Consider the following 15,255-nt stretch of genomic DNA (forward strand, 5'->3'; position numbering starts at 1 on the left):
ATGCTGCGCCTCCTCCCATGGCCCCGCCCCCGGAGCGCGCCCCCGCCCCGACCCCGTCCGCGAGCGCGGCCCTGCGCCGAAGCGCGTCCCCGGAGCGGGCGCGTTCTCGCCGCCGCCATTTTGGAGCGATCTCGCCCGCGGCCCCGAGGCGGTCCCGAGCGGGTCCCGAGCCTCCCGGCGGCTGCGCCCGAGTCCGAAGGTGCCGCTCCGCGGGGCCGGGCCCATGTGCGTGCGGCCTTCTCTAGGCCGTCCGCACTTCACCTCTGCGAGCGTCCTGGCCTCTCTCGGGGTCTTGGAGGAGCCGCCGCGACCCCCAGCCTGCGGGGCAGGTGAGTGCGGCCGCGCGCCTGCTGCTGCTTCCTCTGGCTCAGGGAGAGGAGGGACCCCCCCCCCCGTCAGTCAGCGTCCTCCTGTCACTCAACACCTGCAGTCAGCGCCCAGTGAGAGGATCAGAGCCTTTGTCACCCTGCGCTTCGACAGGGGGTCAGCCCCTCCTTCAGTGTGCTCGCTTGTCAGTCAGCGCTCTCCACTCCCGTCATTCATTCATTCATTCATTCATTCCTTCCTCCCCATCCCCTCAGCTAACCCTTCCCCTTGTCAACCTCCCTCTTAGCTAATGGACCCGTTCATGCTTGTCAGTGGTCGGCCAGTTTCCCTGCTCTTAGACCAGTCTCAGCCTGTCAGGGGCCTCCTTGTCCATCTCCCATTTGTCCACCTCCGTCCCTGTCAAGGCCCCTCCCCACTGTTAGTGTCTGTACAGGTGTGGCGGACCTTGATATAGGGTGGGGGTGTTGTCAGTCTTCCTTCTCTCCTCTTCATTTTTTTAATACACATTCCTCATCAGTGGCCTGCTGTTAGTGACCTTTCCACACATCAGTGCCCCCTCCCTCTCCTCCTCGCCAGTGCCCACTATCCTTTATTTCTATCTCACTCCTCTTCCAGTCATCCCCCAGTTGTCATAGTCACCCACTGCCATTCTATCCCTTTCCCTGGCTTATCTCCACCTCCCCCCCCCTTCCTTCTCCCATACCCTTCCTTCTCTAAGCTCCCTCCGTTATGGAACCTCTTTGCCCGGTACTTTGGATCCTTGCAGCTCACAACTCACTTGTTAAGGCCTGATTCCAGTTTATCACTGGTGTCTTGCTGTTCACCACCAGCTCTCTCAGTCTGTCACTTTTTCCAGTTCTTGCCTTGCTCTGTAGCCCCTCCCCTCAACTTGTCATTCTCATCCATCTTGTCCCTAGGCCTTCCTTATTTCAGGCGATTAGACATTCACTCACACCTTCATCTATGTCCTACTTGACAGTGCTGCTGGCTTCTTGGCATTTCATCCTACCCCCCTTTTTTTGAGACAAGATTTCTCTGTGTAACCTTGGCTGTCCTGGAACTTGTGGATCTATAGACCAGGTGGCCTCAAACTCAGAGATTCTCCTGCCTCTGCCTCCCAAGTGCTGGAATTAAAGGCATGAGCTACTACTACTGGCCTTGTTCCTCATTCCTATCTGTTCATGTTGCTATAGGCCCTTGCCTATGTAGATCAGACTGGCCTTAAAGTCACAGAGATTTATTTTGCATGCCTCTGCCTGGGATTAAAGGTTTTCTCCTTGCCAGACAGTGGTGGCATACGCCTTTAATTCCAGCACTCAGGAGGCAGAGGCAGGTGGATCTCTGTGAGTTCGAGACCAGCCTGGCCTACAAGAGCTAGTTCCAGGACAGCCTTCAAAGCCACAGAGAAACCCTGTCTCGAAACAAACAAACAAAACAAAAAACAAAAAGCAAAAAAAAACTAAGCTCTTGAAGACAGGGTCTGGAGAGATTGTTCAGGGGTTAAGAACATTGGCTACTCTTCCAGAGGACCTGGGTTCAATTCCTAGCACCTATATGATATCTCACAACTGTCTCTAACTCCAGTTCCAGAGGATCCAGCAGCTTCACACACATACATACATGCAGGCAGAACACCAGTCAATGCTCATTAAAAAAAAAAAAAAAAAAAAAAAAAGAGCTAGCTATAATGAGGAGGTGGGGGTGGGAGGGCAGGACAGGGCCTACCTGGGTGAGAGAACCGAGATGCAGGGATGAGATGGGAAAGGCCCACATCTCTTGCAGGAACTAAAGACTTGCAGGAACTAAAGAACCTAGACAAGGTTAAGGGGAAGCTTGGCTTAGAAAGTTGGTCTTCTAGTCAACCTTACAAACGTTGGTGAGAAGCTGGGTCTTGTGTTTTTCTGAATTGTGGCACACAATTGTGGAGAGTGTTGTGGTTTAACCTCAGCAGTTGACTTAGGGCAGTATTTTGGAAGTAGAGCTGTTGGAACTTCATAGAGAAGTATGTAACAATCTAGCTTCTTAGAGAAATTTGTAACAATTGAAGAGAAGTTTGAGGGAATGGGAGGGCTTAGTGATTTCCAGGCTTCTTGATGGAACAAATGGTTGGGCAGTGGCACTGCTTAATTAAACGGGGAAGCTTTGTTGAGGTCGTGGTGGATGTGAGTGAATTATTACATGTTAGAGAGAGAAAACAAGGCTTCCTTTTGCCTGAAATTAGTCGGAGACATCTAAGAAATCCAGGGAGAACATATCTTACAAAAAAATCTGGAGCCTAGAGAAGAGATAAGGCTGAATGTACAATTTTGAGCAGGGAGATAATGTTTAAAACTTTGCAAATAACTGTCTGCTTAGAGAACACAGCATAATGTTTGGATATTTATACTGTGCCATTGCATTTCTTTTTCTTTTCTTTCTTTTTTTGAGAAAAGGTCTCTCCGTGTAGCCTCAGCTGTTCTGGACCTTGCTGTATAGATCAGAACTAGCAGGGATCTACTTACCTCTGCCCCCTAGGTGCTAGGATTAAAGGCATGCACCACCATGCCCAGCTCAGTATTTAATTCATACGGGAATTTTTCATCTAGTCCTCAGGGTAACCATAGACTATAGGAGCTATAATTTCCCTGTTTCAGAGATAAAAAGACTGAGGCAAGAGAGCCAGGATTGAACTGTAGGCAGTTTGGTTCCGCATCTCCCCCTCTCAGGAAAGGGTCAGGTTTAAAATATTTAAACTAATAACAGTGATGACTGATGGCAGTTATCTTCTACCATGCTTGGCAGGCCCAGTCACTCTTTAAAGTATGTTATCCATATCTTCTCATTTACTCTTTACAATAATTTAGTAATGAAATTGCTCTTCTTTCAGCTCTCTCGCTCTCTTTTTTTTTGAGACAGGATCTAAATTTGCTCAGTGTGACCTTAAAAGTTGCTGTGTAGATAGAGCCTTAAACTTCTGCCCCCTTCCTCTACCTCCCAAGTGCTAGGATTTCAGGCTGTACCACCATGACTGATTCATATAGTGCTTGGGATTAAACCTGGGGCTTCATGTGTGTTATCAAGCATTTTACCAACTGAGCTACATCTCAGTCCCTCTTTTTTTTTTTTTTTTTTTTTTTTTAAAGTAGGATCTCATGTAGTCCAGGCAGTCCTGGAACTTGACTAGGTAACTGAAGCTGGCTTTGAACTTTTTGTTTTGTTTTTTTGTTTTTTGTTTTTCCAGGTAGGGTTTCTCAGTGTAGCTTTGGATCCTATCCTGGCACTCACTCTGTAGAGCAGGCTGGCCTCGAACTCACAGACTGCCTGACTCTGCCTTTCAAGTGCCACCAATGCCCGGCTTATGTTGTTATTTTTGCTGTAAGTTTGGTTGGTATTATTATAATCTATAGCTCAAATTCAGAGTTGAACTGAGTCACTTTATCTATGCATTTAATTTTTAAAAAAGATTTACTTATTTTCATGTACATTGGTATTTTGCTTGCATGCATGTCTGTGTGATGGTGTCAGATCCCCTTGAACTGGAGCTACAGGCAATTGTGAGCTACTGTGTGGGTACTGGGAATTGAACTCAGGTACTCTGAAAGAACAGCCAGTGCTCTTAACTGCTGAGCCATATCTCCAGCTCTCTATGCATTTAATTTTATTTCTCCATTTATTTAGATTTTTTTCTTAGCAATATTTTGTTTCCACTGTAAAGGTGCATTTTTCATTTGAATTATTCTGAACTGTTTTGTCTTTTGATAGTATTGTAAATGTTCTTATATTGTTTCCAATTATTTGTTGTTGCACAAAAATACATTTTGGGTTATATATAATGGTAACATATTCTACAACATTGTGTAACTTACTAGTTCTCATAATATATCCCTTTGGATTTTCTTCTTACATAATTATATCTGCAGATAAAGATAATTTACTTTTTCTTTCCCAATTGATATTCCTTTTGTTTTACTTTTTTATTGCATTGAATAGAAGCCCCCAGTGTTAAATAAAAGTGATAATAATTGAGAAAGTTGCCTTTATTTCAATTTTGTGGAATTAAAAAATTACCCCTTATTATTATTCTGTGTGTATAATATATGAGTATGTGTTTGCCATGGTGTGCATGTGGAAGACAAGGACAACTTGGTGAAGTCAATTCTCTCCTTCCACCTTTAAGTGGGTTCCTGAGATTGAGGTCACCTGGCTTGTGCAGCAAGTCATTTACCTGCTAAGTGCTCTCACTGGCACCTGGAATGCTTTCATAATGAAAGAGTGTTGGATTTGGTGAAATGCTTTCTCTGCATCAATTCAGATGGTTATTTGATTTTCATTGATTTGTGGTATGTTATATTGATTGATTTTCAGATGTTAAAAATAGCTGTAATCTTGGGATAAATTCTTCTTGGCATGATGTTCATTCTATTTGTGTGTATGATTTAGTTTGCTAGTGTTTTGTTGAGGATTTTTGCAAATTTATGAAGAGATATTTATAAATGCCCAATTTTCCTTCTGTCTTCTTTTCTCTCTTCCCTCCCTTTTCTGCCTCTTCCCTTTTCTTCCTTTCTGTGCTAGGATCAAATCTTGTGTATGCTTGGCAGTGCTGTCTTGTGTTTTTTGGTTTTTTTCCAAGACAAGGTTTTTCTGTGTAGCCCTGACTGTCCTGGAACTCACTCAGTAGACCAGGCTGGCCTTGAACTCAGAGATTTGTCTGCCTCTGCTGGGATCAAAGGTGTGCACCACCACCTCCCCTGTGGTTGTTGTTGTTGTTTTTTAGACAGGGTGTGTCACTTTGTAGTTCAGGCTGACCTTAGTGATCCCCCCCCCCCCCATTTTGTTTTTTTGTTAGTTCGTTTTTTTCCGAAACAGGGTTTCTCTGTGACTTTGGAGGCTGTCCTGGAACTAGCTCTTGTAGACCATGCTGGTCTCAAACTCACAGAGATCCGCCTGCTTCTGCCTCCGAGTGCTGGGGTGCTGGGATTAAAGTCGTGTACCACCACTGCCCGGCGGCCTCTTAGTGATCCTCTTGTCTCAACCTTCCAAGTACTGGAACTAAAAGATTTGAGCCATCACTCTAGGCAAAATCCCATATCAATATCTATGTAATTGTTTTTTGGCAGTACTGGAAATTGAACTTAGGGCCTTCTGTATGTTAGGCAGGTGCTCTGCCATTGAGCTATGTTCTCAGCCAGTCTTTTGTTATTGTTTTGTTCCTGGAGACAAGAGTCTCATTCTGTGGCCCTGGCTGGCCTAAAATCACAAAGACACTTCTGAACCTCTGGAATGCAGAATGTGAGCCATGATGTCAAGCTCCTGACTTACTTTTGAGATGAGGTTTGCTCAGGCTGGTTTTAGGACCTTCTTGCCTCAGCCTTGTGAATGCTGGGATTTATTTATTTATTCACAGGGTCTCATTAAGCCCAGGCTGACCTCAAACTCTAGGCTGTCTAGTGGAGAATGACCTTGAATTTCTAAATTCCAATCCTGCTTTTACCTCTTGTGTGCTGGGATTGCAATTGCAGCACGCCTAGGGTTTCATCTATGCTGGGTAAACATTCTATCAACTGATACATATCTTTAGACCCTGCCCTTCTTCTTTGAAAGATTCATTGCTGAATGTAGAATTCTTGTTTGACAACCTTTTGTCTTTCAGCACTTCAAAACTTACTTTATTGTTTTTAGCCCCTACTTATGATATCAGTTATTACTGTTTATCTAATAATTTCTTTTGCTGTGCTTAAGGTGTTTTCTCCCCCTTTAGTTTAACTGCATTTTAGGTATATTTATCCTTTTTGGACTGTTAGGTTGATATATTTAAAAACTGTAAAATGGCTGGGTATAGTGGTATACACTTATAATCCTAGTTGAAACTGAGACAAGAGAATCTGAAGTTTGAGGCTAGATTCTGCTAAGTGAGACCCTGTCTTAACAAACAAAACAAAACAAAACAAAACACCACAAAAAATAGGGCTGGAGAGATGGCTCAGAGGTTAAGAGCATTGATTGTTCTTCCAGAAGTCCTGAGTTCAATTCCCAGCAACCACATGGTGGCTCACAACCATCTGTAATGAGATCTGGTGCCCTCTTCTGGCCTGTAGGCATACATGCAGACAAGATACTGTATACAGAATAAATGAATAAATCTTTAAACAAACAAACAAACAAACAAACAAAAAACAGAACAAAAGTTGTGTATGGTGGCACAGACTTAATCCAAGCATTCAGGAGTTCAAGGCTACTCTGGCCTACATAGAGAGTTACAGGGCAGCCAGGGCTACATTGTGAGACCCTGTTTTAGACAACAACAACAACAAAAAATATTCCTTGTTGTACTTTTGGGGGCTGGAGAGATGGCTTAGCTGTTAGAGCTCTGAATGCTTTAGCAGAGAACTCGGATTTGGCTTCCAGCACCCACATGGCAGCTAACAACCATCTATGACTCCAATTCTAGGGAATCTGATGCCCTTTTCTGGCTTCTGTGGGCACTAGGCAGGCATCTAATGTACCAACAAACCACTCATACAAAACAAAATAAAACAAAAAGAAATCAAAACAAAACAAAAATATTTCTTTTGAGACAGGGTTTCTCTGTGTAGCTCTGGCTGTCCTAGAACTTGGCTCTGTAGACCAGGCTGTCCTGAAACTCACAGAGATCCACCTGCCTCTATCTCTGGAGTGCTGGGATTAAATGCAGGTATTACCATCACCTGACTGGAAACATTTTTACTGTTGCCATTGAGTAACTTTTGGGGCCTCATTTTTTTTTTCTTCTCCTTTGGGACTCCAGGTGTGTGTGTATTTAAAATTTTTTTATAGTTGTATGTTTTCTATATAGTTGTATGTATATCTTCAAACTTTGCTACTTTTTTCTATGTCTGTTCTGTTATTAAGCACGTCCAGTAATATTTTATTTCAGATACTGTTTTTCCAGTTCTAGAGTTTCCTTTTTTTATATGTTTAAAATTTTATTTTGTTGGTGGTTTGCTGGCATATATGTCTCTGTACCATTTCTTGTCTGGTGCTCATGAAGGCTAGAAAAGTGGTTTTTGTTTGTTTGTTTGTTTTTTGTTTTTTCCAGACAGGGTTTCTCTGTGACTTTGGAGGCTGGTCTTGAACTCACAGAGATCTGCCTGCCTCTGCCTCCCAGAGTGTTGGGATCAAAGGAGTGCACCATTACTGCCCTGCTTTAGAAGAGTGTGTTTGATCCCTTGGAACTGGAGTTACACACAGTTGTGGGCCACCATGTATGTGCTGTGAATCAAACCCCAGTTCTCTGGAAGAGCAGCCTCTGTCTTTTTTGTTTTTGGAAGCTTTCTGTATAACCAGGGTGGCCCAAAACTCTGAATGTCTGTTCCCCGCAGCCTCCCACATGCTAGGGCTGGGGTATATGCATTTTCATGTGTTTTCTTTACCTTTTCTGGTCTCTTCCAAAATCCCATGAACAGATTTTTTTTTTTTTTGAAGTTTTTATCTGGCAATTTCAATCTGGCGATTTCAATGTATGGTGTTTTTTCAATGTATGGTGTTTTGTAAGTCTTTTTTTTTTTTATTAGTTCTAGTTAGGGAACAAGCTTATTTTAAGTCCCTTCTCCCTCTCCCTCCCCTCACCCCCAACCCTCCTCCCCCACCCCCAGCCTACCCTCCACCCCATCCACCCACCACTCCCCAGGCAGGGTAGGGCCCTGAACGGGGGCTCTGCAAAGTCCACCATGTGTTTTGTAAGTCTTATTGTTCACTTTTTCTCTTGGTTGTCACATTCCCTTCTTCACATCTCAAGTAATTTTCAGTTGTATAATTGGCATTATGGATGATACCTTCTAGAGACTGTGGTTTATGTTATTTTCCCTTAAAGATTTTTTTCAGTCTTGTGAGATATGGGTGGTTGTGCCAGGACTGAGGTTGGAGGGTTTCTTAAAACCCAGGTGTTTGAGATCAGCCTGGGCAACAGAGTAACATTTACTCTCAGCATACACACATAATAATACATACAAACATTTACTTAAAAAAAAAAACAAAACAACCAAAACAAAGCAACCAAAGCAACAATAACAGCAACCCCACTGAGCTTTTTTTTAAACATTCAAAACGGACTTATTTTAAAATGTTGTAATAACTACTTCTAGGCTTAAGTAAAATTAAGTACTTTTCTCCCCAATGAAAATTGAGAATTTTTTCTCGACACTGGGTGGGTTTCATGTAGCCAAGGCTGACTGGCCTTAAACTTACATTGTGTTTGAGGTTGAACTAGACTGCCTCCCTGCTTAGATCACCTCCCAAGTGCTAGATTACAAGTGTGTTTCATAATGCCAGACCAAGTCTTTCTGTTCTTGTATAGCAGCATTGTGCTTGGTGGACAGTTGGCAACAAAATAGTCTGTGCAGTTTTTTGTTTTTTTTTTTAACTGATGGGTATTGAACCAAGTGCTTTGTGTAGTGTAGTGTAAGCATGTACTGTAGGACTGAGTTACACTTCCAATAAGAATGTTGATTGGGAGTGGGAGGTGGGTTGTGGTTTGATCAGGCTGTTAAATTATGGGGACAGCACCTTAATACCATCGAGACTTAATTGTGCACTTTGCTGGTGTGGGTCTTTTGGTTTTGATATGAGTTTTGGGTCACAGCCATTAGTTCTACATGGTTCTTAACTTCTAAATTGTGACCCTTCTGGATTACAATGGAAAATCCTTCTAATTTGGCAGAACTTGGAGTCCAGTTTTGCCTTCCCAGATCTGGATAGCTTTTACCTTGTTGAAGCTGCTCTTGAAGTCATGTGTCTTATACATTCCACTGCTGGCTTACCCATGACAGCAGCAACCACTTTCTATGTGGTCCCTTGTAGCTTCATCTGTTGTCCCATCTTGGAATTTGGAGAGAAGTTTAATACAAATTTGGGATTTTCTTACTTGTTGGAACTTCTTTTTGTTTGCTCTGAACTCTGAGCCTTTCTTTTTTTTAGGGTATATTCCTGCATAAATGAGTAGAGGGACCTGCAAAGGCCAGAAGCCAGATCCCCAGGATCTCAGATACCTGTTTTTAATATTTTGTTCAGAGTTTATAATTATTATCTTCAGGAAAGGTGCTCTGTCTGATACAGAGCTGTTCCACCCTTTCTGAACCAGTTTTAGATTGGTGTGTGTGTGTGTGTGTAATAAACTTTTGAGACAGGGTTTCATTGTGTAATAATCCTGGATGGCCTCTAAGTATGAGGCTGGCCTCAAACTCACAGAATGCTGGCATTAAAGGTATGTGCCACTGGGGCTGGGGAGATAGTTCAGCAGTCAAGAGCATTGGCTCCTCTTTCAGAGGACCTGGGCTCAATTCCAGCACCCACATGGCAGCTAACAACTGCCTGCAACCCCAAGATCTGACATCTTCACACAGACTTACATGCAGGCCAAACACCCATACAACTTTTTAAAAAATAATTTATTTAACCTTTATTTTATGTGCATTGGGGTGAAAATATCAGATCCTCTGGAACTAGAGTAACTGACAGTTGTAAGCTGCCATGTGGGTGCTGGGAATTGAACCTGGGTCTCCTGGAAGAACAGTCAGTCCTCTTAACTGCTGAGCCATCTCTCCAGCCCCCAATACAAATTTTAAAAAGTAAAAAATAAATGGTATGTGCCACTGTGATGGCTAATCTTGGTTGTCAACTTGACTACTTCTTGAATCAACTAGAACCCAAGCATGTGGGTACATCTGTGAAAGAGTCTCTTAGTTAGATTATTTGTGGCAGGAAGATCCACCTCAAATCTGGATTATTAGAGATCTGAAGATCCACCCTAAGTGTAGACCACATCTTCTGGTGTGGCCTGCATACGAGGGCATGGAAGAAGGAAGCACTTGCTTTTTGTCTATTTGCTCTCACTTTTTTTTTTTTTTTTTTTTTTTTTTCTTCAAGACAGGGTTTCTCTGTGGCTTTGGAGGCTGTCCTGGAACTAACTCTTATAGACCATGCTGGTCTCGAACTCACAGAGGTCTGCCTGCGTCTGCCTCCTGAGTGCTGGGGTTAAAGGCACCACCACCCGGCTGCTCTCACTCTTGATAGCAAGTTCATCTGTTCTTCTGGGGTGTTACTTCACTGATAGTAGAAGCTACTTCAGGATTCCAGCTTAGAGTAACGATCAGCCAAGACATCCAGCCTTGAGCTGGAGAGATGGCTCAGAGGTTAAGAACCCTGGCTGCTCTTCCAGAGGTCCTGAGTTCAATTCCCAGCAACCACATGATGGCTCACAACCATCCGTTATGAGATCAGGTGCCCTCTTCTGGTGTGCAGATATACATGAAAGCACATGTATACATGTATACATGTAGTATACATGTATACATAACAAATAAAATCTTAAAAAAAAGACATCCAGCCTCAGGGACTGAACAACTACTGAATTATTATTATTATTTTTTTAATATTTATTTATTATGTATACAGTGTTCTGTCTGCATATACACCTGCAGGCCAGAAGAGGGCACCAGATCTCATTACAGATGGTTGTGAGCCATCTTGTGGTTGCTGGGAATTGAACTCATGACTTCTGGAAAACCAGTTAGTGTTTTTAACCACTGAGCCATGTCTCCAGCTCCCAACTACTGGATTCTTGGCCAGCCACTGATGGACTAGCTAGACTATAGCTAGTAAGCCAGTATACTACATCTCCCTTTAAAATATATATATTATATATATTCATTCTTTGATTCTGTTCTTCTAGAGAACCCTAATACAGTTAACACACCCAACTGTTTGCTTTAAAAGAGATAGAATCCTGCTATGTTGTCAGGCTGGCCCAGCTCTGAGTCTGGAGGATGAGATGTCAAAGAATGCAGGTTAGGCCATCACTCCACAAAGGAAGGGTTGATCCACTGTATTGAAATGTTGAGGTGAGAAATGAGAAGCATTCTTTAGCAGTCATTGGCTTTCTTGACAGAAACTGTTTATTGGAATGGTGGGAAGAGAGGGGTTGGAGACAGTGAGGGGAAGTATTTCCTTTAGGAAATATTGCCATCACCCTGGGATTCGAGAGAGGACATGTGTGTGCCTGTGCATGTATATGAATGCATGTGTATGTATGCATTAGAGAAGGAGGGGAGAATAGAGATACTGGTGTGAGAGGTTCAGATGGAACAGTTTGGGAGGACATGGGGTGGAGTCTGGATTGCAGATGGAGGGGCTGGTCTTTGATAGTTCTTTATTTGTGACAAGAGGAAAGGCAGGGGATATGATGGATTTGATAGAGTTATTGGAGGGGAGTGGCAGTATTAACACTTGAGTGAGACCTTTTGCTTTTTTTCTGTGGATTAAGGAATAAGGATATTGGAAAGTTGAGTAAAGACTAAAAAGATTGGGGCTGTTTATTTTATGATATATGTGTTACTTCCTAACAACCCACCCCAATCATTAGTGGCTTAAAACAAGATTCTGTTTTGGTCTTGAATCCAGGTTGGCAGTGTGGGCTGTGCACAGCAGGATTGTCCTCTGTCTCCCCGGTAGTCACCTTGGTTTACTTCTAGGACTGGGTCTCAGCTGGGTGTTTATGCCCCTCTCCAGGTTTTGCCATCCTTAGGGAAGTCTGAGGAAGCTTGTTTGTTTAGTCAAAGAGTTCGGAGGTGTTGGTGGAAGCTGTGAAGCCTCCTGGGGGTGAGGTTCTGGCACCTGTCTTGATAACTTTGTTGGTTATATTGAGTTGTAAGGGCTGCTGAGAGTGAAGGGATGTGCAAAGAGACTTTACCTCTATTTATTTTTAGATAGGGTCTGACAATGTAGTTCATGCTAATGTCAGAATTGCTACATAGACTAGGCTGCCTCAAATTGATGGTAATCCTCCTGCCTAGCATCCAGAATGATAGGACTACAGGTATGTAGGCATGTGCCACTCTGCCTGGCTTAGACTTCACCTCTTGAGGCAAGGAGCTGTGTTTAAGCTCATCACTGCTATCATAAGAGAGGGAAACCAACTTTTATAGAGAGACTAGGAATCTAGGCTATATTTAATGTTTCCTTGAGCTCTGTGGTCATTCGTTTAGAATGAATAAAGATCAAGCTAGATTTATTCATGGAAGCCTTCTCTGGCCAGTGCTTCCCCTATCATTCTCCCCTCCTCATGACTAATGACAGTTACTAACATTCATTAGGTACTTAACTGTGCCACAATGTTGTGGAATATTCGTTTAAGATGAGTTACATTCATTTATGCTGTGGAACATTTGTGTTGCAGTCTTTTATGTTGCATTTGCTTAACTCTGTAAAGCTGTGTTACTTTGCCTGCCTAAAACACCTGATTGGTCTAATAAAGATCTGAATGGCCAATAACTAGGCAGGAGAGAGATATAGGCAAGGCTGGAGGGCAGAGAGAATAAATAGGAGGGGAAATCTGGGGAAGAGAGGATTCCAGGGTCAGCCATACAGCCAGCGGTGTAGTAAGAAGGAAAGAAAGATATATAGAATAAAGAAAGGTAAAAAGCCCAGAGGCAAAATGTAGCTAAAGAGAAACAGGATAATTTAAGTTAGAAAAGCCACACTAAGGTTGGGCATTCACTCATTCTTTTTCTTCTTTCTTTGTTTTTTTGAGACAGGGTTTCTCTGTATAGCCCTGACTGTCCTGGCACTTGCTCTGTAGACCAGGCTGGCCCTGAACTCACAGAGGTCTGCCTGTCTCTGCCTCCCAAGTGCTGGGATTAAAGGTGTGTGCTTCCACTGCCCAGCTCATTATTGTTATTATTTGAGACAAAGTCTAACTGTGGAGCCTCAGTTGGCTTGCAACTCACTATATAGACCAGGCTGGCTTAGAATTCACAGAGATCTGCGAGCCTCTGCCTCCAGAATTGGGATTAAAGGCATGTGCCACCACACCTGGCTATTGTTATTGGTTTTTTAAAAAGATTTTATTTATTTATTTATTTATTATGTATACAACATTCTGCTTCCATATATATCTGCATACCAGAAGAGGGCACCAGATCTCATAACAGATGGTTGTGAGCCACCATGTGGTTGCTGGGAATTGAACTCAGGACCTCTGGAAGAGCAGCCACTGCTCTTAACCGCTGAGCCATCTCACCAGCCCCCTTGTTATTGTTTTTAATTAGGTGTATATGTTTGTGTGTGTGTGAGTGTGTTTGTGAATATGTGAGTGCAGGTACCTTTGGAGGCCAGAGGCATCAGGTTCCACTGGAGCTGGAGTTATAGAAGGTTGTGAACAGCCCTCCTGGGTGCTGGGAATTATACTCAGATCCTCTGCAAAAGCAGTGTGTGCTCTTCACCATTGAGATATCTCTCTGGCTTTGATAATACTTTTTTATCAAATTTGTCTCTAGCTGTTTTCCCTTAAGAGTCTCAGCCCCAGTGTGCTCTATCCTGCCAGCCCTTTGCCAAGGGCTCCCATTCTGAGTCTGGTTTTCTTCGCACTGTTGTATTGAGAATAAACATGGTGTGGGTTCTGTGTCTCTTATGAGTGGGGTAGTATGATGCATCTTTGCTTCTCTGTAGACGATTCATTTTCTCTCTAAGTTCCTTGGAGGTGTCTGATGAGCCTGAATCCAGCCTGGTCTACAGAGCTAGTTCCAGGACAGCTAGGTCTGTTACACAGAGAAACCATGTCTTGAAAAGCTAAGAGTCTAGTAGAAGTCAAAATTAAGGTGCTAGATGGTGATGCATGTGTATGGGGGTTCTGCATGCCATACATGCATGTAGATAACTTTTTGGGTGGTTCTTTCCACCTACTTTTAGCATTTAACAAATTTTTATTTTAGAAAGAGCTTATGCTGGGAGGTGGCGGTGCATGCCTTTAATTCCAGCACTCAGGAGACAGAGGCAGGCTATCTCTGAGTTCGAGTACAAGAGCTAGTTCCAGGACAAACCCTGTCTCAAACCTCCCCCCCCCAAAAAAAAAAAAAAGAGAAGAGCTTACCTTGCATCTCTGGATGGCCTAGAATTCGTTCTGTAGACCAGGCTGTCCTCAAATTCACAGACATCCTCACCCTCACCTCAGTCTTCCTCTTCCTAAGTGCCGGACTAAAGATGTGCACCACCAAGCCCCGCCTCTGTCCATCTACCTTTATGTGGATTCTGGGGACTGAACTCAGGTTCCAGGCTTGCACAGTAAATATCTTTCACCCTCTGAGAGCCATTTTGCCGGCCCTGCTAAATTCAAATTCTATAGTTATTTAATTCTTAGTTATTTCTTTAATAATAATAGTTATTTCTTTAATAATAAAACAAAAAGTAACATGTGTTTAAAAACCTTCTGTAGATTAGTTATTCTAAACTATTTACATTAAATTATCTTTTGTTGTTTGAGACAGGGTTTCTCTGTGTAGCCCTGGCTGTTCTGGAACTCGCTCTGTAGACCAGACTGGTCCCAAACTCACAGAGATTCACCTGCTTCTGCCTACCAAGTGCTGTGGTTAAAGGTGTGTGCTACCATGCCTGGATAAATTATCCTTTTTCACTGTAAGTATGTATTATTATCCTCTCAAAAACAAGGAAAATGGAGGCACAAAAAGTGGCTATAAGATTTGTCCAGGGCTTTTTTTCCTTTTTCTTTTCCTGATACAGGGTTTCTCTGTGTCACTCTGCTGTCCTGGGACTCACTTTGTAGACCAGACTAGCCTTGAAGTACTCTGAGATCCATCTGCTCCTTCCTCCTGAGTGCTGGGATTAAAGGTGTGTGCCATGTTGCATAGCTGAATGAAATTTTTAAGAGAGGGTGTGATCAAGTTGCTTATGTTAGTGATGGATTAATGATCTTCCTGTCTCAGCCTCCCAGGTAACTGGGCTACCAAGTTCAACTAATCTTAAATTAGTTGTGATAAATGTATGTAATTTGAAATCTACCACTGTATCAGTCCATACTGTATATCATCACTATTCAACCCCAGAACTTAAAAAAAGTTTTTTTACAGAACATTTTGTCTTCTCAATTCTTCTCCCCCTTGAAGTAGAATAAGGTAGGAAAGA

The 15,255-nt window shown here is 42.9% G+C and overlaps 1 protein-coding gene across 14 annotated transcripts in view; it reads left to right on the forward strand.

Annotated features, from left to right (window-relative positions):
- The window catches only part of Ppp6r2 (protein phosphatase 6 regulatory subunit 2), a 94,213-nt gene that overhangs the window by 11,921 nt on the left and 67,037 nt on the right, over positions 1-15,255 (forward strand). For 8 of the 14 annotated variants that reach the window (XM_027396258.2, XM_027396257.2, XM_027396266.2 and 5 more), the window contains exon 1: positions 91-329. The exons of 2 other annotated variants lie outside the window; for them this stretch is intronic. The gene's annotated coding sequence lies outside the window, so the exon portion shown is untranslated. Of the gene's footprint in view, positions 1-89; positions 330-15,255 lie in introns of those variants that run through there. 4 more of the 14 variants (XM_035440819.1, XM_035440820.1, XM_027396263.2 and 1 more) reach the window with 2 other exon arrangements.

Source organism: Cricetulus griseus, chromosome 2, assembly GCF_003668045.3.
Source record: "Cricetulus griseus strain 17A/GY chromosome 2, alternate assembly CriGri-PICRH-1.0, whole genome shotgun sequence".
NCBI classification, from domain to species: Eukaryota; Metazoa; Chordata; class Mammalia; order Rodentia; family Cricetidae; genus Cricetulus; species Cricetulus griseus.